This window comes from Mustela lutreola, chromosome 3 (assembly GCF_030435805.1).
Source record: "Mustela lutreola isolate mMusLut2 chromosome 3, mMusLut2.pri, whole genome shotgun sequence".
Taxonomy (NCBI): domain Eukaryota; kingdom Metazoa; phylum Chordata; class Mammalia; order Carnivora; family Mustelidae; genus Mustela; species Mustela lutreola.
In genome coordinates, this window is record NC_081292.1 from 139,983,476 (window position 1) to 140,008,021 (window position 24,546).

Sequence of the window (24,546 nt, forward strand, 5' to 3'; positions counted from 1 at the left end):
TTGGTGGTCTGAATGTATTAGGCAAATTGATGGAAGGCTTGATTGTCAGACACACTCTATGGTAGAATCTGTTTTTGCCTGAGTGATAGAAGTAGAACATAAATGAGTATCTTTAGATAAAGAGAGGTAACATGTTTTTTCTATCTCACTGAGGGGCTGGATGATATTTAAAGTAATGGTTCTCCACATGTGTTTGGGATGTAGTCAGGGGAGAATGAAGAGTCTTCTCTGGGTGAGTCTGATTAGCTCTAAGGTGAGAACTGTTGCTTTGGAATAAGGATCACAATCTCAAATGTTTCCAAGGATCGGGAGGGGTGGGGCCCGGTGGTGAGGGCAGTGGCAGCCCGGTATCCTTTGGCTGTCCGCAGGAAGCAGCCCTTCTCACTCCAGCTGCTTCTGGGCATGTGGGAATACTACACAGCATCGCCAGAACTTCTGTTTTTAAAAGGTAAGACAAAGATCCTCCATTTCTTCTGAGAAATTTCCTCATCTTTAAATGTTGGCAACACAGTTTGAAAAATGTAAAATCCTTGTGCTGACCAAACAAAACACCTTCGTGGACAGTTTCTGATCTCAGGGTGCCTTCTCTAAGTCAAAGATTCCATTAAGGGTCATTCAAAATGAGTCCTATTCAAAGTAACCTAAGAAATACACCCAATATCCTGGGCTTGCTTTCTTTCCTTGTGATTCCGTGGGATAGCAGGGAACAGGGAAAATGTTCCTTCTAGAAAGGATAATTTAAATATCTCCGACTCTAGTTTATGTGCGTCCAGATTTTAATATAATAATCCTTCTCAGTACAACATATTTCTTTGGAAATGAACTTTGGATGCATTTCAGCTTTTAATGCATGGAATTAGCAAGATAGGGGTTGGAAAAGTTTCAAATGCCATAGAAGAGCGGCCACAAAAGAACACTCAGCCCAATAACTGAAAATCTCAGTGGTATATGCTTCAATTATTGGGTCTTGGGTATTCAGGGCTGACTACATTTCCTGCATATTGAATTATTGTGGCATTAAGTTCCTGTAACATTTAGGGAATAGATGGGTGAGAAGTGACGGAGAAGAGAAATTTAAAAAGCAGGCATGACATTCCTTTTTATTATGTTTATCTGTCCTCTCAAGGACAAAAGAGGTGCCTTCCATCTGTTTAAATCTTGGACTGGCATTTCCAGCCCTGAGGTGCCTGGAGGAGGGTTTGTGGGTCTTACTCGTATACCCGACTTTGCAATTCAGCCCCCAGACTTCCATTTCATCAGGGGGAATCTGCTATTATGCTTGTGCATACCTCTCTCGCGGTGTAAGTTTGCTCTGCCCTCCACCGAGTTTGTTGATGGCTTTCGTACACTGTCTGTCTTAGGCTGCCGACAGGATAGAGAGGCTTGTTCAGAGCATACCTGTAGCTCTGTGGTAACCCCATTTTGTTCCCTTTATATGTTGCATTTCAGTTTTTGTGGCCTCTGAAGATATGATTTGGTATGTGTTGGCAGGTCAACAGAGGGAAAAATTCCAGGGATGAAATCCAAGGTTGTCACTATTACTTCTGGAATATAAATATAGAATAATGGTCGGTGGGATTTCCCCATAGTCCACACCAGTGTATGGGAAATAGGATTGATCTACGATATTCACATCTGGCTAATAAGAAAGTGGTATTTTGTTTCACTCTTACGATTTCTCCTTGTGTGTTTTCTGTCTTGGGGTCCCAGTGGAGGAGATGGAATTTGTATGTTTTTGGATCTCTAGCCAAATAGCATCTAATCTCTCCTTAAGCATGAATAAAGTCTTTACAAGCACAGACACAGTTGAGAAAACTGCAGTTGGGTGGGGATGTGAGCGTACTGCCGTTTGGAGAACAAGCGCAGAAATGTTTGCCTGATGCAGTTTTTGTACTTTGGAAAGTAACTGAGAAAGGGATAGGAACAACAGGCAGATCTTTAATTAAAGGAGCCATTTTAGAAAGGAGAAAAACATTATGGAAATTGAAAAGAAATATTTTGGATTCTGACTCAAGTCCTGGTATGAGTTTGGAATGTTCTAATCTGTTCAGCATGAGCCAGAAATAGTTTCCTAAGGAGACAGACATAGGCTCTTCCCAGCGGACCTTGGCCTCCTGGTTTTGGTGCCGTAGGTAGACGTTGTTCTGTTGGCTCTTCTGCTGAGTGGCCACTTAGTGATGTTGATGAAAATTCTCACTCTGGTCCGTGCGGTGGTGTGGGGCGTCCCAGAGTTCATTTCCCATCAGTTCCTGCTATGACGCTGTTCACTATTTCCCGACCCAGTGAACGTAGTCAGTTCTTAACCTCTCTGGTCATGAATTTCATCCACTATTTCCTGGCCCAATGAAAGTAGTAGGTTCTTAACCTCTCTGGTCATGAATTTCTTTCTAAAATCGAGAGCGATAGTATTTGCTTTGCTGCCTCATGAAATTTGATAGACAACTGAGATAAAAAAATTACAAGTGCTTCTCAAATTGCTAAGTGATTCAGAGATGTACGGAATTATTAGTAAGTCTACTACTGGGAGGACAGGAGGAACTAGGCAACTTCCCGGCCCACATAAAAAGGCTGTAAGTGGGATCAAATGTTCTTGAGTAAGTCATTTAGGAGGACGGGGCCATTGCAATCAACCTCAGTGGTCAGTCAGATTTGAATTCAAATCTTTGCTTCACTAACTGTATACAGCACAGTGTGTTGAGTCTTACTTCATCTATAAAAACAACTACAAACCCCACAACACAGAGTGATTGTGTACTTTAAATGAGATGATATATAGGAAAGTACTTATATAGCTTGGTTCCTATTAGAGGCTCAATAAAAGTTTTTGTTTGTTTTGTTGTTGTTTTAAAATTTTTATTTATTTATTTAACAGAGAGGGAGAGAGAGAGAGAGAGAGAGATCACAGGTAGGCAGAGAAGCAGGCAGAGAGAGGGGGAAGCAGGCTCCCCACTGAGCAGAGAGCCCGATGAGGGCCTCAATCCCAGGACCCTGAGATCATGACCTGAGCTGAAGGCAGAGGCTTAACCCACTGAGCCACCCAGGTGCCCCAATAAGTTTTGATTGGATTCACTGAGTCATACGCTGACAGAGATATTCTGAAACCATATGCAATCTACTAAGGGTATCCAAGATACTGTGAACCACTTTGTTGGACCAGCCTAGCTCCTTTTAATAAATCTGAAGAAGCCTGAATTCAAGTTTCACTGTACCAGTAGGAGACTAGCCAAAAGACCTCTCCTTAATAAATATTGTACGTGCAATGGTGTTATTCCTTCTGGGTAAAGCATTGCTTCTCCAGATGTCCTCTTTCCCAATGCAAGTACCTCTGCACAGAGAACATATGAGGAGATGATTGCCTATTAGCTCTTCAGCCATTAGTTGGTTGAGCTTGAGTTAGAGGAACATCAGAGGGGCAGGGTTAGGTCTGAAGGTCAATGGGTAAGGGGAATATTCGGTGTGGTCAAAATCACCATCAAATTGCTTATAACTCCACTATGTCTGATTTTTGTGCATATATAATGAACTTACACAGTTTTACTCCAGAGCTGGAATAGAAGGTTGTTTTCAGGTGCGTGCCAACTGAAATATTTGACGTGTGTTTAGGATTCAGTTTATATGAAAAATATTCTTTTATTTTTTTTAATTTATTTTTTATTTTCAGCATAGCAGTATTCATTATTTTTGCACCACACCCAGCGCTCCATGCAATCCATGTCCTCTATAATACCCACACCTGGTACCCCAACCTCCCATCCCTGCCCCTTCAAAACCCTCAGATGGTTTTTCAGAGTCCATAGTCTCTCATGGTTCACCTCCCATTCCAATTTCCCCCAACTCCCTTCTCCTCTCTATCTCCCCATGTCCTCCATGCTATTTGTTATGCTCCATAAATAAGTGAAACCATATGATAATTGACTTTCTCTGCTTGACTTATTTCACTCAGCATAATCTCTTCCAGTCCTGTCCCTGTTGCTACAAAAGTTGGGTATTTGTCCTTTCTGATGGAGGCATAATACTCCATAGTGTATATGGACCACATCTTCCTTATCCATTCGTCTGTTGAAGGGCATCTTGGTTCTTTCCACAGTTTGGCGACCGTGGCCATTGCTGCTATAAACATTGGGGTACTGATGGCCCTTCTTTTCACGACATCTGTATCTTTGGGGTAAATACCCAGGAGTGCAATGGCAGGGTCATAGGGAAGTTCTATTTTTAATTTCTTGAGGAATCTCCACACTGTTCTCCAAAGAGGCTGCACCAACTTGCATTCCCACCAACAGTGTAGGAGGGTTCCCCTTTCTCCACATCCCCTCCAACACATGTTGTTTCCTGTCTTGCTAATTTTGGCCATTCCAACTGGTGTAAGGTGATATCTCAATGAGGTTTTAATTTGAATCTCCCTGATGGCTAGTGATGATGAACATTTTTTCATGTGTCTGATAGCCATTTGTATGTCTTCATTGGAGAAGTGTCTGTCCATATCTTCTGCCCATTTTTTGATATGTTTGCTTGTTTTGTGTGTGTTGAGTTTGAGGAGTTCATTATAGATTTTGGATATCAACCTTTTGTCTGTACTGTCATTTGCAAATATCTTCTCCCATTCCGTGGATTGCCTCTTTGTTTTGTTGACTGTTTCCTTGGCTGTGCAGAAGCTTTTGATTTTGATGAAGTCCCAAAAGTTCATTTTCACTTTTGTTTCCTTTGCCTTTGGAAACATATCTTGAAAGAAGTTGCTGTGGCTGATATCGAAGAGATTACTGCCTATGTTCTCCTCTAGGATTCTGATGGATTCCTGTCTCATATTGAGATCTTTTATCCATTTTGAGTTTATCTTTGTGTACGGTATAAGAGAATGGTCGAGTTTCATTCTTCTACATATTGCTGCCCAGTGTTCCCAGACCATTTATTGAAGAGACTGTCTTTTGATATGGACCCTCAACTCTATGGTCAAATAATCTTTGACAAAAGAGGAAAAATATTCATTTTTGTTCTTATAGTTGAATTTACTTAATTTAAATCTATTTTGATGTCACTCACTGTACTTAACTAAGTGGAGTTTGCTGAATATAGTGTCCTGGTAGAATGGGACACCAAATAGGCTTGTTTGTAATGGAAACAGCTGAAGGGAGACGTCTGCATCCTGGACCATTATGTAGAGAGGGTGATCAGGGTGGAGCATCAGTGATGAGATGCTCTGGGAGGCCAGAGGGCAGCGAGGGAAAATTGGGTAAAAGGAGGATGAACAAAAGGCAAGATATTTTTATATTTATTTAAAATTTTTATTTATTTTATTTATTAACATATAATGTATTATTTGCCCCAGGGATACAGGTCTGTGAATCATCAGGCTTACACATTTCACAGCACTCACCATAGCACATACCCTCCCCAGTGTCCATAACCCAGCCACCCTATCCCTCCCCCCAGCCCCAGCAACCCTCATTTTGTTTCGTGAGATTAAGAGTCTCTTATGGTTTGTCTCCCTCCTGATCCCACCTTGTTTCATCTTTTCCCTCCCATCCCCCACAAACTCCTGCCCTGCCTCTCAAATTCCTCATATCAGAGAGATCATATGATTATTGACTTTCTCTGATTGACTTACTTTGCTCAGCATAATACCCTTTAGTTCCAACCACATCATTGAAAATGGCAAGATACCATTTTTTTGATGGCTGCACAGTATTCCATTCTATATATATACCACATCTTCTTTATCCATTCATCTGTTAATGGACATCTAGGCTCTTTCCATAGTTTGGCTGTTGTGGACATTGCTGTTATAAACATTGCGGGGCATGTGCCCCTTTGGATCATTACATTTGTATCTTTAGGGTAAATACCCAGTAGTGTAATTGCAGGGTCAGAAGGTAGCTCTATTTTCAACTTTTTGAGGAAACTTCATGCTGTTTTCCAGAGTGGTTGCATCAGCTTACATTCCCACCAACAGTGCAGGAGGGTCCCCCATTTTCCACATCCTCCCCAACATCTGTCCTTTCCTGACTTGTTAATTTTAGCCACTCTGATTGGTGTGAGGTGGTATCTCACTGTGGTTTTGATTTATATTTCCCTGATGTCGAGTGATGTTGAACACTTTTTCATGTGTCTGTTGGCCATCTGGATGTCTTCTTTGCAGAAATGTCTGTTCAAGATTTCTGCCTATTTCTTGATTGGATTATTTGTTCTTTGGGTGTTGAGTTTGATAAGTTCTTTATCAATTTTGGATACAAGCCCTTTATGTGAATATCTTCTCCCATTCTGTCTGTTGTCCTTTGGTTTTGTTCATTGTTTCCTTTGCTGTGCATCATTTATTTTGATGAAGTCCCAATATTTCATTTTTGGGCCCTTGCTTCCCTTGCCTTTGGCAATGTTTCTAGGAAGAAGTTGCTGCAGCTGAGGTTGAAGAAGTTGCTGCCTGTGTTCTCAAGGATTTTGACAGATTCCTGTCTTACATTGAGGTCTTTCATCCATTTTGAGTCTATTTTTTATGTTGTGTAAGGAAATGGGTTCAGTTTCATTTTCCTGCATATGGCCATCCAATTTTCCCAACACCATTTGTTGAAGACACTGTCTTTTTTCCTTTGGACATTCTTTCCTGCTTTGTCTAAGATAGGTTGATCATAGAGTTGAGGGTCTAATTTTGGGCTCTCTATGCTATTCCATTGATCTGTCTGTTTTTGTGCCAGTATCATACTGTCTTGATTACAGCTTTGTAATAGAGCTTGAAGTCTGGAATTGTGATGCCACCAACTTTGGCTTTCTTTTTCAACATTCCTCTGGCTATTCAGGGTCTTTTCTGGTTCCATATAAATTTTAGTATTATTTGTTCCATTTTGTTGAAAAAAATTGATGATATTTTGATAGGGAGTTTATTACATGTGTAGATTGTTTAGTTACCATAGACATTTTTACAATATTTGTTCTTCCAACCCATGAGCATGGAAGGCTTTCCTATTTCTTTGTCTTCCTCCATTTCCTTCATGAGTACCTTATAGTTTTCTGAGTACAGATTATTTGCCTCTTTGGTTAGGTCTATTCCTAGGTATCTTAGCTTTTGGGTACAGCTGTAAGTGAAATTGACTCCTCAATTTCTCTTTCTTCTGTCTTATTGTTGATGTATAGAAATGCAACTGATTTCTGTGCATTGATTTTATATCCTGACACTTGACTGAATTCTTGTATGAGTTGTAGCCATTTTGGAGTGGAGTCTTTTGGGTTTTCCACATAAAGTATCATATCATCTGCAAAGAGTGAGAGTTTGACTTCTTCTTTGCTGATTCATATGCTCTTTATTTCTTTTTGTTGTCTGATTGCTGAGGCTAGGACTTCTAGTGCTATGTTGAGTAGCAGTGGTGATAGTGGACATCCCTGCCATGTTCCTGACCTTAGGGGAGAAGTTCTCAATTTTTCCATTGAGAATGATATTTTCTGTGGGTTTTTAATAGATGGCTTTGGTGATATTGAGGTATGTACCCTCTATCCCTACACTTTGAAGAGTTTTGATCAAGAAAGAATGCTCAACTTTGTCAAATGCTTTTTGAGTATCTGTTGAGGGTATCATATGGTTCTTGTTCTTTCTTTTATTAATGTATTGTATCACATTGATTTGTGGATGTTGAACCAACCTTGGACCTTGGAATAAATCCCACTTGGTCATGGTGAATAACCCTTTTAATGTACTGTTGGATCCTACTGGCTAGTATTTTGGTGATAATTTTCATATCTGTGTTCATCAAGGATATTGGTCTGTAATTCTCTCTCTCTCTCTCTTTTTTTTTTTTTTTCTTAGAGAGAGAGATTACAAGTAGGCAGAGAGGCAGGCAGAGAGAGAGGGGGAAGCAGGCTCCCTGCTGAGCAGAGAGCCCAATGCGGGGCTCGATCCCAGGACCTTGAGATCATGACCTGGGCTGAAGGCAGAGACTTAACCCACTGAGCCACCCAGGGGTCCCTGTAATTCTCTTTTTTGATAGGGTCTTTCTCTGGTTTTGGGATTAAGATAATGCTGGTTTCATAAAATGAGTTTGGAAAATTTCCTTCTATTTCTATTTTTTGGAACAGTTTCAAGAATTAGGTATTAACTCTTATTTATTTAAATGTCGGGTAGAATTCACCTGGGAAACCGTCTGGCCCTGGGCTCTTGTTTGTTGCGAGACTTGTGATGACTGCTTCAATCTCCTTACTGGTTATGGGTCTGTTCAGGTTTTCTATTTTTTCCTGGTTCAGTTGTGGTACTTTATATGTTTCTAGGAATGCATCCATTTCTTCCAGGTTGTCAAATTTGCTGGGGTATAGTTGGTCATAATATGTTCTTCTAATTGTTTGCATTTCTTGGGTGTTGGTCGTGATCTCTACTCTTTCATTCATGAGTTTATTAATTTGGGTCCTTTCACTTTTCTTTTTCATATGTCTGGCCAGGGGTTTATCAATCTTATTAATTCTTCCAAAGAACAAGCTCCTAGTTTCGTTGATTTGTTCGATTGTTCTTTTGGCTTCTATTTCATTGATTTCTGCTCTGATCTTTATTATTTCTCTTTTTCCTGCTGGGTTTAGGCTTTCTTTGATGTTCTTTCTCCAGTTCCTTTGGGTGTAGGGTTAGGTTGTGTACTTGAGACCTTTCTTGTTTCTTGAGAAAGGCTTGTATTGCGTATACTTTCCTCTCAGGACCACCTTTGCTGTGTCCCAAAGATTTGAACAATTGTGTTTTCATTTTCATTTGTTTCCATGAATTTTTTAGTTCTTTTTAAAATTCCCTGGTTGACCCATTCATTCTTTAGTAGAATGCTGTTTAGCCTCCATGTATTTGAATTCTTTCCAACTTTCTTCTTGTGATTGAGTTCTAGTTTCAAAACATTGTGGTCTGGAAATATGCAAAGAGTGATCTCAGTCTTTTGGTACCAGTTGAGACCTGATTTGTGACCCAAGATGTGATCTATTCTGGAGAATGTTCCATGTGCAGTAGAGAAGAATGTGTATTCTGTTGTTTTGGGATGGAATGTTCTAAATATATATGTGAAGTCCATCTGGTCCAGTGTGTCATTTAAAGCCCTTATTTCTTTGTTAATCTTTTGTTTGGATGATCTGTCCATTTCAGTGAGGGGGTGTTAAAGTCACCTACTGTTGTTGTATTATTGTTGATGTGTTTGTTTGATTTGTTACTAATTGATTTATATAATTGGCTGCTCCTATGTTGGGGCATAGATATTTAAAATTGTTAGATATATTTGTTGGACATACCCTTTAAGTATGATATAGTGTCCTTCCTCATCTCTTATTACAGTCTTTGCTTTATATCTAATTTATCTGATATGAAAATTGCCACCCCAACTTTCTTTTGATATCCATTAGCATGGTAAATTTTTTTTCACTCCATCACTTTAAATCTGGAACTGTTTTGGGGTCAAAAATGAGTTTCTTGTAGACAGCATATTAATGGGTCTTTTTTTTTTTTAAATATCCATTTTGATACCCTGTGTCTTTTGATTGGGGTATTTAACCCATTTACATTCAGGGTAACTATTGAAAGATGTGAATTCAGGGGCACCTGGGTGACTCAGTGGGTTAAAGCCTCTACCTTCAGCTCAGGTCGTGGTCTCAGGAATCTGGGATCGAGCCTCACATTGGGCTGTCTGCTTGGCAGGGAGCCTTCTTCCTTCTCTCTCTCTCTGCCTGCCTCTCCACCTACTTGTGATCTCCTTCTGTCAAATAAATAAAAAAATCTTAAAAAAAAAAAGAAAGATATAAATTTAGTGTCATTGTATTGCCTATAAGGTGACTGTTATTGTATACTGTCTCTGTTCCTTTCTGGTCTGCTACTTTTAGGCTCTGTCTTTGCTTAGGGGACCTGTAGGACTGGTTTGGTGTTTACAAGTTCTTTCAGTTTTTGTTTATCCTGGAAGCTTTTTATCTCTACTTCTATTTTCAATGACAGCCTAGCTGGATATAGTATTCTTGGCTGCATATTTTTCTCATTTACTCATTTACTCATTTACTCAATTTACTGAATATATCATGCCAGTCCTTTCTGGTCTGCCAGGTCTCTGTGGATAGGTCTGCTGCCAAATTAATATTTCTACCATTGAAAATGTTACAGACCTCTTGTCCCTATATGCTTTCAGGATTTTCTCTTTGTCACTGAGACTTGTAAGTTTTACTATTAGATGAGGGGGTGTGGACCTATTTTTGTTGATTTTTGAGGGGGGTTCTCTGTGCCTTCTGGATTTTGATGCTCGCTCCCTTCACCAAATTAAGAAAATTCTCTACTATAATTTGCTCCACTATACCTCCTGCCCCTCTCTCTGTCGTCTTCTTCTGGGATCCCAATTATTCTAATATTGTTTCATCTTATGGTATCACTTATCTCTTGACTTTTCCCTTCATGGTCCAGTAGTTGTTTGTCTCTCTTTTGTTTAGCTTCTTTATTCTCCATCATTTGATCTTATATATCACTAATTCTCTCTTCTGCCTCATTTATTCTGGCAGTAAGAGCCTCCATTTTTTATTATATCTCACTAATAGCTTTTTTTTTATTCCAACTTGGTTAGATTTTAGTTTATTTCTCCAGAAAGGGATTCTGTAGTATCTTCCATGTCTTTTTAAAGAGCAGCTAGAACCTTGATAATCTTTATTCTGAACTCTAATTCTGACATATTACTAATGTCCGTATTGATTAGATCCCTAGGCATTGGTAGTGCCTCTTTTTTTTTTTCTTTTTTTTGTGGTGAGTTTTCTGCCTTGTCATTTTATCCAGATGAGAATAGATGAATAAGAGAACAAAATACTAAAAGGTTAGCAATGATCCCAGAAAAATACACACTAACCAAATCAAAAGAGACCCGAAAACGGGGAGAAGAAAGGGGGAGAAAAAGGAAAAAAAGGAGAGGAAAGAATGTGATCAGGTTGGAAACTAGAAGAAAGCCATGCACTAGATTTAGGGTATATTTTGATCTTTTAGAAGAAGCTGTATCCCAAATTTTTAAAGAAAAATTGTATGTATATAAAAAATATGTATATGTATATAAAAATATGTATATATGTATTATATACATATATATGTATATGTATATTAAAAATAAGGTTAAATACAATGAAGGATAAAATATGACTATAACAATGAAAATTTAAAAATTTTTAAAAAGGTATTGATAAGATAAAATATTTAAAAACATTAAAATAGGAAAGAGGAAAAATTTAAAAAATAGAATAAGAAAAAAATTTAAGAAACTTAACTTTGAAGGACTAAAGGATCATGGGGGAAAAGCCATGAATTCTATATGTTGCTTTCCCCTAGCTCTGGAGCTCTGAAGTTCTCATTGATCAGTGAACTTGGTCTTGGCTGGATGTTCTTGCTGATCTTCTGGGGGAGGTACCTGTTGCAGTGATTCTTAAATGTCTTTGCCTGAAGCAGAATTGCACCACCCTTGTTAGGGGCCAGGCTAGGTAATCTACTCAGGTTCACTCTTGGGAGCTTTTGTTCCCTGAACACTTTCCGTACAGCTTTGGAGGATGAGAATGAAAATGGCGGCCTCCCAATCTCCAGCCTGGAGGAGGTGAGAGCTCAGGGCCCCACTCCTCAATGTGCCCTCAGAGAAAAGCACTCAATCCCTGCCATCTCCCTGTTCTCTGGACGTGCTCTTTGATCACCCAGCCTGCGACCAAGCATTTCTATCTCTGGCACACAGCCCTGTTTGGAGTCTCCTGCCACAAGCTCCTGTGCTGCTCTTCCCAGAGGAGGAAAGAGGGAGCCTCTACCACTTATGGGGTCCCTGGTTGAAGAACAGTGCCCTGACTATGCCTCGGATCATGGTTTAAGGTAACCCCGAGCTGAGAGCCCACTGCTCAGCTCCATCTCTGCATCCAGCTTCCCTGCTCTGATACCTGGGAGTTCTGCCACACTCAGGCACCCCTAGTCTTTCTGTGACCCTGCAGGTCCTGAGACCAAATTGTCCCCGCAAGGGCTCCACTCCCTGCTTAGTCTCTGGAGCAATGTCTTCCAGTGGACCAGACTTCTAAAAGTTCTGATTTTGTGCTCTTTCTCACGTGCTGGGAGCCAGCTCCCCCACACCCCACCGTGGTCGATCTTCCCAAATGTTGCCTCAGATTCACTTCTCTGCATGCCCTACCTTCCAGAAAATGGTAAATTTTCTATTCCTAGAATTGCTGCTCTTCTCCTCTTCTATCTCTGTTGAGTTTATAGGTGTTCAGAATAGTTTGATAACTATCTAGCTGAACTCCTGGGACCTGATGATATTTAAGTCTCCTATTCCTCTGCCATCTTGCTCAGATCCTGGGGCAAGATATTCTTAAATGTGTGCTCTCAGTGAATATATAGGTACTCAACCAACAATTAAGTAAATGAATGAATTATGATTGCAGGAAGTTTGTTCCATTTGTGTCCCTGTCAGTGAATAGAAGAATTTCTGTTTTATAATACCCTTAGCAGCATTAACTATTTTACAAATTTTTGTGCCAATCTGACAGAAAAACATTATTTCACTTTTTGTTTTAATATACATTTGAAAACATTAGAGTCAATCTCTTCCTTCCACAGAGTAGAAGGACAGGAACAGCTAGCTGATTGCTTGATCCTTGGTCTGAGTTTAGCTACCTTGATCAATGTTACTTTGATGCCCATGACTTTCTATGACAGTCACTTGCCTTAGTGGGATTTGTTTGATATGGGGTGCCCCTTTGAAGAACTGTTCACTTAGAAGTGGTCTGGTGCTAAGCCAGTTTCCATTCCTGATCTGTCCAGGACCGGGAGCTCACTGACCTCTCCCTTACATCAGACCTCAGCTGAGGACAGGTGGTATCCACACACCATTGTGCACCTCAGGACCCTCTCGACTCTTCTTTCCTTCTCTGTGCCTGTCCCACCTCCACCCATCCTGCTGCTGTTAGCTCATGCCCCTATCCTTCCAGGAATGATTTCTTTCTTTGCTGAATCCATCACACAATTGACCAAACCACTCGTTGAACCAGAATAAGTGTCAAGTAAATGGCTCAGACAAAAAATTGGCATTTTTTGTAATACCTAGGTTTGCCTGTGGTGGGTGAGTAATAAGAACAATGCTCACTGGAGACAATGGGGTTCACCATAATGGCATCGTGTCTGAGATGGAAAAGAATCCTGAGCTCCTGATTCAATAAGCAGCACCTGTGTGGTGTACTAACTCTGATTTCCAGTTTTCCCAGCTAGGGACTCACCATTTAGCCAATGGCAAACAGCTTAATCTCCATGTCTGGGTTTTCTCATCTGTGAGGCCAAGATGCTGTGTGGTAACCTTGCAGAGCAGGGTTGCCTGGATTACATAGCCAGAGGTCCAGCCAATGGCTAAATGAAAGGACTGATTTAAAGGAAGTTAAAAAGCAGATAAAAGTGACACCAACCCAGAGATCCCATTACTCAACTCAAGTTGCTGTGTTCTGAGAAATTAGAAGCCATGATCTAGGATTTGAGTATAACTCAGGGAACAATTTTGGTCTAACAGCTTCAAATATATTTACAACAGCCGATTCCCCCATTTCAACCCTGTTTTTTAACTCTATAAACGTCCTTCTCTATGTCTAAAGAAATTCTGCTTAAATTCCTTGAGGGTCTGACCCTTTTTGAGCCTTAGTTTATGTTCTTTTGTTTTTGTACTTGACATTACCTCAAATAGTCTTGTAAAATCTTGCTTCTGTTCCCTTCAGAATTTTATATTCCTCAGAGAGGCACTTCCCCCACTTCCTTCAGAAAAATAGCTGCATTGCTTTTGTACCTTTTTTTTTCCTATTAATATAGGCAAAAATTTCAAGTTTCATGAATGATACAGATTGTCCTTCCTGGCACTATTACCATGTAGAGAATAACCTAGAACAAAGTAATCTAAGCAAAATTAACATTTGACAAATCCATTTTCAACTTGGTCATAGCTGTTGAGAGGCCTTCTAGAGGACTGCCTAAATGGAAGCTGATAATCCAGTCTTGGAGAGACAGAATTGCCCAGAATGGCCAGTAGGCTGGGCAGCACAGTGTTATTGTTCTCTGGTATGGTTCATGAGTGAAGGTACCATGATCCAATGGCCTTTTTTTATTTGTTTATTCATTGAATAGTTGTTTATCATCTCAGGTGAAAATAGTTATCATTTGTTTTCAGGAGAAGGTAGACTGCTCAAAACTTTTGAAATAGCAATTATTCATTTAAGATATATTTTTTGAGGGTCTGTGCTATGCTGAGAGCAGGGGATTAAAAAAAAAATGACCAAGACCCAGTTCTTATTCTACAGAAGTTCATTGCCTGGTGGGGGAGATAGACAAACCAACAGTTACAATCAGTGTGACAAATGCCCTGATAGATAGAGGTCAGAACTGAGAGAGGCATTGTGCCTCCTCTGAGGCATAAGAGTGGGAGTCAGAGAGGAAGATATCCTGGAAAAACTGCTGCTTCCAGCATCCATCAGGGCATGTCACAATGTTCATGTGGAGTGCACATGGGATGTGACATGGGAAGGAAGATAATGCATGAATATGTTTGTTTCCTATTGCTGTTGTTACAGATTGTCACAGAGTAGGTGGCTTAAAACAAAAACTCCAGAGGTCTGAAGTCTGCTGTGGGTCTTCTTGGGCTGAAATGAAGGTGTTGGCAAGGCCATGTTCCTTCTGGAAGCTCTAGGGAAGAATTTATTTTCAATTCCTAGAATCTCCCCTCATTCCTTGCTTTGTGGCCCCTTCCTCCATGTTCAATACTAGCAATTACTGCCTCCCACCCCACCTCCACCTTGCATTATCACTTCTTTCATTCCCTTTCTGACTTTGACTTTCCTGCCTTCTTTTCTGACTTATGAGGGCCCTTATGATTATATTGGGCCCTCCTGGATGATGCAGGATAATTTCTCCATCTTCAAACACTAATTTAATCACAACAGCAAAGTTCCTCTTGTCATGTAAAGGTCATATTTGCAGGTTCTAAGGAATAAGACCTAGGCTTTGTGGGAGGGGGCACTATTTTGTCTACCACAATGGGCAAAGGGCACTTTGGGGGGAAGGAGAAGGAACTCCAACCTGAAGTTACTTGAATATACTTTGAGTGGTTCAGTGTTTGGTTTGAAAGATAGCTGTAGAACAAATCAAGTATAAACCATTTGCTCTTTTATACATAATCTGAGTCTCACGTTATGCCCCGAAACTTCATGAATGGTCCTGTTCAAGTGAAGAAATGAGCTACAATTTGACAGTTCTTCTTAGGAAAGAAAAATACAGATTAGGACAGTGTTCTTTCTTACAATGAAGGTATATGAAATTCTACCTTAAGAAATACTGTGGATTCAGAGTCAGTTAATAAATTGTGAGTCATCTTGACAGGAAGGACCATTGCTGGACTCACTTTACCTTGCTTAAGAACTGGCTTATTTCCATTCACTTCTCTTCCTTCTATTCTCTGTATTTCAGAGTAGTAACCTGCAGGTGTGCCTCTTTCTCACCTTCCCTGTCCCTGAGCCCAAACTGGGGGGACTCGTACCACCCCTGATTCAGCACTGGCCTCCCCAGCTGGTGTCCGCTGAGCCTGGTCCAGCTGCTCTGCTAGCTTCTGTTGTGGCAACTAACAGGACATTCCAGGTCCCATTGATGTCTCTGCAGTGGTGGAGGCTGGGGTAGAAAGGATGGTGCATGCTTGCTCCACTGCAGGGGCACATGGACAAAGGACATCCCAGATCTGTTATGCTGTCTGTTCTTGGTGGCCGAAGAGGAGGGTTCAGCTGTTGCAGAGGATGGAAGGGTGTACCTTTCTTATATCTCAGATTAAACTTAGAGAGTTGATGATAAGACTTTGATAGAAAAATGACAAACTGAAAAAAAAAAAAAAAGAAAAATGACAAACTGACCTCAAAGCTTCCTAATGCATTTGTCTTAGGAGTGTTTTAAGATGTATTACAAAATATTTAAATATTTATCACATTTGCAAACTGATTAAAAAAGAAACTGCAAAACAAAGGAAGTTTCAGACATCAGGCAGGCTTGAAATAGTCTTCAAGATGGGTTCAGCAGTGTTCCACTAGGCAGATGTATTTCCCTGTCAGCCTTGCCCACCCTGATGTCATGCCCCCCCACCCGACCCCCCTGCCGGGAGATGGCTAAGTAGGATGCTGGGGCATGGTAGCCTTCTGTGTAAGTGTGAGGCCAGGGTTTCCCTTGGTAACTGTGCACTTCTCCTGTTAGCACCCCAGATTTATTCCTAAGCTGGCTTGTCTTTGGGTCTGAGCCCTTTTTCTACCTTCTCTTTGGGGGTCTGGAGTTGCTGTGTTGGGGCAAGAAAGGCATGGACTCTCACCTCAAGGACCTGGGGCGGAAACTGGCCTCTGCCACTTGCTCGTTGTGCAAATGTGAGCTAGTCACATGGCTGTCATTCGCTGAGCACTGTTTGTTGTAGGTAGAAGTAGAAAGACCTGAAATCCTCATGGTTCATGAGCAGCAGGGCTAGGATTCAAAGGTTGGTGTGTCTGACTCTGAATCCAGGGTTTCTTCAGAGTGAGAGGTTCTTCAGGGGAAGGTGGGTCAGGGCTGGATGGTGCACAGTTGGGGTAGTTATGGAACCCCAGTCTTTCCTTTGGGAAAAATTTTTCTGTCACCTGTTTGATAATTAAGAATTTGTTAGGAAAATTTTGGAGCAATAAAGGTATAAAAAACAATTATATTTTTACTTCATTATGCCTTTCTAAGTGATGTAATCTCTTGGAGACTCTTCACTGTAATCTTGAGGTGATGATAACATAATCCTTATAGGATTGTAGAAAAGATCAAAGGAAACAAAACAAGTAAACCATCAGATATAGGGTAGGACCTCCCATACCAGTTAGTTTCCTTCTTCTCTATCATACAAAGTCTTTGCATTTAAGGTAGGACTCAACTGTGCCCAGGGCAAAACCAAACCATTTATTTGGATACTTTCACATTATTTATGATAATGGTTAATTAATTCAACAAATATTTGTTTAGAACTAATTGTGAGCCTAGAAATGTGTTAGGTCTATGGCCGGGGACAGCCTGGGGGGAGGCGGGTTGGGCAGCCCTCTAATATGGCAGCTGTGAGAGAGATCTCCCCCTGTCCCCTCCTACCCTGAAGGGAGCTTGATGTCTGAAAACCTCCATGGGGAATTCTTTTTTTTTTTTTTTTAAAGATTTTATTTATTTATTTGTCAGAGAGAGAGTGAGCGAGAGCGAGCATAGGCAGACAGAGTGGCAGGCAGAGTCAGAGGGAGAAGCAGGCTCCCGGCAGAGCAAGGAGCCAGATGTGGGACTCGATCCCAGGACGCTGGGATCATGACCTGAGCTGAAGGCAGCTGCTTAACCAACTGAGCCACCCAGGCGTCCCTCCATGGGGAATTCTTATCTTTGATTCTCTCTTCAAAATTTCTCGCCAACATTCAAAGCCATCAAGAGAGGCAACTTCTCGGTTTTTGTGAGTTTGTTCCCTAGGAGGGGTGGGTTGGATGGTAGATTTGGATGGAAACCTGAGATGAAGGAGAGGGATCGGTGGGATGTAGGGGGCAGCTACAAGGTCAAAATGTAATTCCTCCTGACTCAGAGCCAGAGCCTGTGCCATTGTCAAGGGACAATGATGGCACTCATGTTCTTTTGGTCTTGGGCCTACGGTGCTGGCCTAGGGATGCCTCTTGGAGTCTGTCCACTGATCATTGATGCAGGGAGATTTTGTCTAAGAATGAGGATACCTCAGGCCAATGAAATTTGAGGAGACCAACTGGTAAAACCACCAGACCCATGCTGGGGGAGTGGGGCTGAGTGGATTAAGAAGCAGTGAGTCAAGGACCCAGAGTGGCACATTTGAACTTTCACAGATATGAAGCTTGGTGGAGGGTTGTTGGGGGGGCGGTGGCAAAGGCCAATTTCAACCAATTCAGAGAAAGATGGACTTAGTTGAAAAAAACCTTGAGAGTTTTTCTAAATTTGGTAATAGTAAGGAGTTACACCAGCTCTGGGCCTGGCAAAAATAAATTGTTCCACAAGGTGAAAAAGGCCAGATAAGAAAATGAAGGGAAGAGATCATTAAGGACAAGACATCTCTTCGGTGATGTCCTGAGAAAAGAGAGGGTCCGGCCTATACCAAGAGACTGGTCTGGTCAAGAAAAGATACTAAGAAATGTTCACAAGAGACTAACAGTAAAATAATGAATTGCAATCACAAATGTTAACTTGTGCCAGGCACTCCTCTAAGTCCTATGTATGAGCTCCCTCAAGCCTACTGACATTCTTAAGAATTAGGTACTTTCATTATCCCCATTTTACAGACCAGGAAACTGAAGCACAGTTAGGCTAAGGTGCTTGCCTAAGGTCAGTGGTGAGGCCAGAGTTCCACTGAGATCCTGATCCTAGAACCATGCTCGCAAAGTACTTGCTTCCTCTGGGCAAATATCACCGGGTACTCAGGAAAGGTCTTATGGGAAGCTAAGGCTGGAGCAGTGATTTTTTAACAGGGACCAAACATCCTGGAGTAGCAAGCAAGTTAGTGTGCCTGCTAGTGTATGGTTCCCCGCTTCCCTGCCCCCGATGAATGGGAAAACACAATATGGGTCCCTTGTCCAGAGATGTCCAAGACCCCAAAGAGGTAAGAATCCCGAGGCTGGGCTTTTAAGCGGCCCATTGAACCATAGGGCTGAGGCTGATCAGTGTCCTCAGGGTGGACTGCTTGGTCCCTCAAGTTGGGTCTCCCCCAGAATTTTCTAGGGTTCACTGTCCTCATTGGAAATTTGCTGGGGAAGATTATCCCTTTATGAGCATTTCATTTGCCAAGATTGGCTCAGTGTATATTTACCAGAAGATGAAGCCTGTTCAAACAGAAAAATGGTCCCTCCTTTGGAACATTTTTCTCTAAATGCCATTATCCATGACTTCTACTGAGGGGAGAGAGACGCAAAATCCTTATATTCTGGGCAAATGCTTCTACAATGTTCCGGTGACATTGATTATAGCTTATCTAACTTCATAATGGATCTGTCTTATCCAAAGATACAATGTACTGAAAATCAGAAGAAATGCTGGGGTTTTGAGAAGGGGACATCGCTTTTTTTTCAGATAGGATTTTGTATTACGGAAGTAGCTTTTCCCAGACAACTGAGACTAAGCAGAGGTTCTTTCTGCGAAGATCAATATTGTCACTGGTCCTGAGCAGCAAAGAAATATGTCCCCCCACACCATCGACACCTAACAATGAAGAAAAGCAGGGAAACAGGAACAGCTGATGATTAGAGTCATCTGAGAAACATTAGCATAACTTTCAATACTCTTAGATTTCAGTGAGAGAAATGTGAAAATATTTTTCCCACCAAAAAGACACATTTTACAATCAAAGTCTGATACCAGTATCACAGTTATTGATATTTATATATTGATATATTTTTGGTTGTTCTTTTTTTGTGGCTCTGACAATTTTGGCCAAATGTATTTTGAGACTATGAGTGTGTTCAAATTTAGAATCGCTACATCTTCCTGGTGAGCTGAACATATCATCACTTTGTACTGCATCCTTTACTTCTAGTAATTCTATTTGCCTTGAAATCTATTTTGTCTGGTATAGAGACACCCAAGCTTTTTGTTGTTGGTTGGTCTAGTATTTGCCTTGCCCTTTTCCATTCTTTTACGTTTATCCTTTCATATCTTTGTTTTAGTGTGTCTCTTGTGATTAGTAAGTAGCTGTTTCTTTCTTTTCTTTTTAAGATTTATTTATTTGACAGTGACAGAGAGAGAGAGACAGTGAGAGAGGAACACAAGCAGGGGGAGCGAAGAGGGAGAAGCTAGGGAGCCCTATGTGGGGCTCCATCCCAGGACCCTGCGTTCATGGCCCAAGCTGAAGGCAGACACTTAAAGACTGACCCAGGCACCCCAGTAAATAGCTGCTTCTTTAAAAAAGTTTAGTCTTGTCACAGTCAAAAGTTTATCAACATCTCTACTCTTGTCCCAAACACAAGAACCTTTCGAAGGTTCTAACTTCCATCATTTTTCATGATTTATATGCTCTTTGATCATATGTTTTATTGCCATCATTTTGTTTTGAGTGTTGTAATGCGTGCTGTATACACTGGCTTGGTTCCCCTTTAGGAAAGAGCTGCTCCTTCTGCCAGAGGCTGGGAGTGTTGATGCTGATGACTTTCAACTGAATCCCTCACTGGAAATTGTTATCAGTGGAAGAGGATGGTCTTGCTTGAAGCAGTGCCCCCACCTTCCCTCTAACCACCCCCACCTTCCCTCTAACCACCCCCACCTTCCCTCTAACCACCCCCACCTTCCCTCTAACCACCCCCACCTTCCCTCTAACCATCCCACCTTCCCTCTAACCATCCCACCTTCCCTCTAACCACCTCCACCTTCCCTCTAACCACCTCCACCTTCCCTCTAACCACCTCCACCTTCCCTCTACCACCCCACCTACGCTCTAACCACCCCACCTTCCCTCTAACCACCCCACCTTCGCTCTAACCACCCCACCTTCGCTCTAACCACCCCACCTTTGCTCTAACCACCCCACCTACGCTCTAACCACCCCACCTACGCTCTAACCACCCCACCTACGCTCTAACCACCCCACCTACGCTCTAACCACCCCACCTTTGCTCTAACCACCCCACCTAGGCTCTAACCACCCCACCTAGGCTCTAACCACCCCACCTTCGCTCTAACCACCCCACCTTCCCTCTAACCACCTCACCTTCCCTCTAACCACCTCACCTTCCCTCTAACCACCTCACCTTCCCTCTAACCACCTCCACCTATCCTCTAACCACCTCCACCTTCCCTCTAACCACCTCCACCTTCCCTCTAACCACCCCACCTTCCCTCTAACCACCCCCACCTTCCCTCTAACCACCCCCACCTTCCCTTTAACCACCCTCACCTTCCCTCTAACCACCCCCCACCCCAACCGCAACTAATAACTAAGCCTGGTTGCTGTGGGTATATGTGGAGGATAAAGCCCCCTTCCCTAAACGTGGGACAACTCTGATGGCCAACTGTGCGATCAGATGATGTTTTGTGACTACATCCCAATTCAACTCCTTTTTCTGCCAGTTCTACTTCCTCAAGGAACAGGCATTCCTCTCTAGAGAACTCCCTCAAAAATATTCTGCTGCAACTCTCAGATTCACAACCATTTCCCAGGGAATCCCATTTAGGTTAAGGGGCCATGGTGAATGTTTGTTTAGACTTACTCATGTATTTTCCATTTGACCTCCTAAAAATCTCTTTTTGTGTCTGGGATCAATTTTCTTCTGCCTTATATCATTTAAATCCCTTTGGGTAGAGTCTGTTGAATGGATGTCTTCATTTTGCTTTGTTCTAAAAGATAATTTTAATGAGTATGGAACAGGTCATTTTTTTTCTTGCAGCTCATTGAAGATTTTCTACTATTTTCTGATTTCCTTTGCTGCTATGGCAAATTTGCTGTCAAATGACCAGTCACTTACTTGAAGGTAGTCTGTCTTTTCTCTTGGTCTACTTTCAGATCTTTCTTTTGTCTTTGATTTATAGTTTCACCATAGTATGTCTATGGGGGGTTTTATTTTTCCTTAACTTCCTTGGGTTCACTGAGATTTCATTTCTAGACTGCTAGAGATTGAAGTCTCTTGAGCCTTAGTTTTCACTTCTATAAAATGGCAATGCTGGTAACTTCTGTTTCAGTGGGTTTGCTGAAAGGATGATGTGAGAAAATGCATGCTACAAGGCAGGATTTCTCTAGTTTTTCACTGAATTAGGTATCTTTCTGTTTAGGCTTCCTCAAAAGGTCCTGTGACCAAACATTTGGGAAGTGCTGGTCACTGCAAACTCTCTTGGAGGCTGGCAAACTCCTCAGCGTCACAAAAGCCCTGACAAGTCCTGCAGTGTTCTCCATATTCACATATCCTCGGAACAGCCTTTGTCATGAACATCTGTTCACAGCTCCTATTTTGTGGAACACAGTTTGGAGGAATATTGTATAAAATACTGCATGTATAAAATATTGAATGAAATGTTTTATTTAGTGAAAGAGGATTATTTCCCCTCCACTGTCGAGGGTTTTCGATTGAGACAAAAATAAGAAACGGCTATATCACAAGAAGACTGTGGCTCATGAACACCTTGCTGCGGCCCGCCAGATTCCAAACCTGCCGATAGGGATGGCACCACCCCCCCTTGTGGCAAAGTCACAAGGAGAGAAGGGCACATTGAGTATATGGAATCTGAATCACACACACACAAGTGTCCTTCTGCATGTTCTGCTTTCTCCCCCAAAGGAGCACTGTTTGGACTCAAGGGCTAATTTTCAAGAAGTTTATAGTTTAAGAAGGTTACAGTTGTCAATTCTGAAGGAAAGTTTTGATGTCATGCTGAGCTTGAATTTCGAAGCCTTCACTCAGCAAGAGCCTTTCTCCTGAAAGAGGTGGGAGGGAGCACAACATCTGTGACCCCTTGAAATTGAGGCTGAGACCCCAAATGGTCAGATTTCAAAAAGGAACCTATCTAATGTCACCATAGAGCCTCTGTGTTGTGTTGTCCCTCTATTTTTTTGAGAGAAAGGAGAGGGGAGGGACAGAAAGTGTTATGTGTCTGGAGGAATGAGGCTGCAGGACAATTTGCCTACCAGAGGGAGGGGAACATGTGTATCTACATATTTGCCAAATTGCTCCAGAATTCCTAGGGGTTTCTGGAGCGCAGTCTGGATTTCCTTGATCAGGGCCATGAAGGACATTCCAAAAGCACTGTTTCCCGTGCAGCTGAGATGCACACAGCTTCTTGAGTCCGGTCTGATCTTCCTGAAGACTAAGACTAAAGCTCCTTCTTGTTGCCCCTGGTTCTTGGGAGGACTTTTCCTGGTTCAGGTATGTTTACAACCATCCCAGGGAACTGACAAAAAGTGGTTGTCAGGGTGGGCTCTGCTCCATGGGTTAAAGTGGGGCCCCTCATTTGATATCGTGCACTACCTGCTTCAGAAGGACTCGAGCTCCTGGTTAAAAGTGCAGGCTTCTAGATGCCATGCCAGAACTCTCCAGAGTCTCAGTGCTGTCTGTTTACCCATGTGTTTATTAGGACATTAAAGTTTGAGTTCGCTGGAGGGGCAACCTTGTGTGTGATCACTAGAAATGGCTGTGTCTCCAGTGTTCTTGCCTGATTTTTCACATAACAAAACACCAGTCCTTTTCGTGGCTTTGGAGGCCTCTCAGGGTCCACTCACTCTTGACTTCTCAAATTTAGGATTTGCTGGATATGTACCCTTCTATGGCCTTCAGAAACTGCCCGGTCAGTTCATTTGTGGGAACTGGGTTGACATGGGCAAGGAGCAAAAGAATATAATTGTTAGGGATCTAACATTTCTAGATAACAGTCTCTGTAGTTTTCAGAGTGCTTCCCAAACTGAAGTCACAAATACATTATTAATTGGCTCCTCCCTATGAATCTGCAAGAAAAACAGAATAAGCATTAGTACTCTCCTTTACTCAACTTGACTGAGTGATTTGTTCAGGCTCTTGAATGTGAATGTACAGTGGTGGAGTCAGATTCAGAGCCCGAGTTTTCCTGCCACCCACCCTCCCTTTTTCCTCTCTCCCCTGCTTTGATTGTCTCCTACCTCCTTCAGTTCTCCCGTCCGGTTCTCACTGCTGTTTTCACGAATTCCATGTCAACCAAGTGGACTCTATGTGGGGTTCTGTCAGGCCATTGTGGACACTGTTCCCTTTGCTATCCTAAGACACTGTAGCAATTTACTACTTTATTGGCCTGAGTTCTGGCCCTCCCTTCCTGACTGTGCATGTGGGCATCTGTATCTCTAGAGAAGGAGAAATGTGGTGGCAACTCAGAGGGATGTTTTGCCTAACCAGGCTGTTTTGTGATCATATCCTTCACTTGACCGACATTTCTAATTCTTGATTTTATAAAGCTAAAAATAACATACAGCAATAATTGTGCCATCTGGAGGTGGGGTATACTGTTCTTCCTCTCTTCTCCTTCCCACCCCCCTCTCTGGACACAGGTACCTACCGACAAAAAGGGAGATGTGTTCTGTGCAGTTTGGCAGAATGGTAAGGGATGATAGTTGCATAATTTGAACCCGCAAACATTTTTAAGTGAGATAATGAGAAAGTTGCTGTTCTGATATACCCAGCACAAAGAGAGTAGTTTTCCAATTCTACAGTTAATTTGAGCCATGCAGACAGCTTATTCTCCAGAATGCATCCAGCACTAAATCTGAAATGATTGTCTAAACTACAGAATTCTGAGTAACAACTTAGCGAGCTCTTTACCTTCTGAAACCTGTAGGCACAGTAAGGAGGAAAAAAAGAATTTTCCCCTTCTATTAGTCTTTTCACTTTTAAAAATCTTTGTGATGCTTTCTCATCCATCCATATTTACTGGGCACCTATAGGGCTTTGGGTGTGGAGATTGGGTAGAATTCAGAGCACATATGTAGGAGGTTTGTTCTGCTTTCAAAGAGTTGCAGAGCATTACTCTGCTAAAGTGTGTTTATTTTTCAAATCTACTGTTTTTTCTTCCCCCAGCAGTGGGCAAGAAGACATTTCTTACTCTCTCCT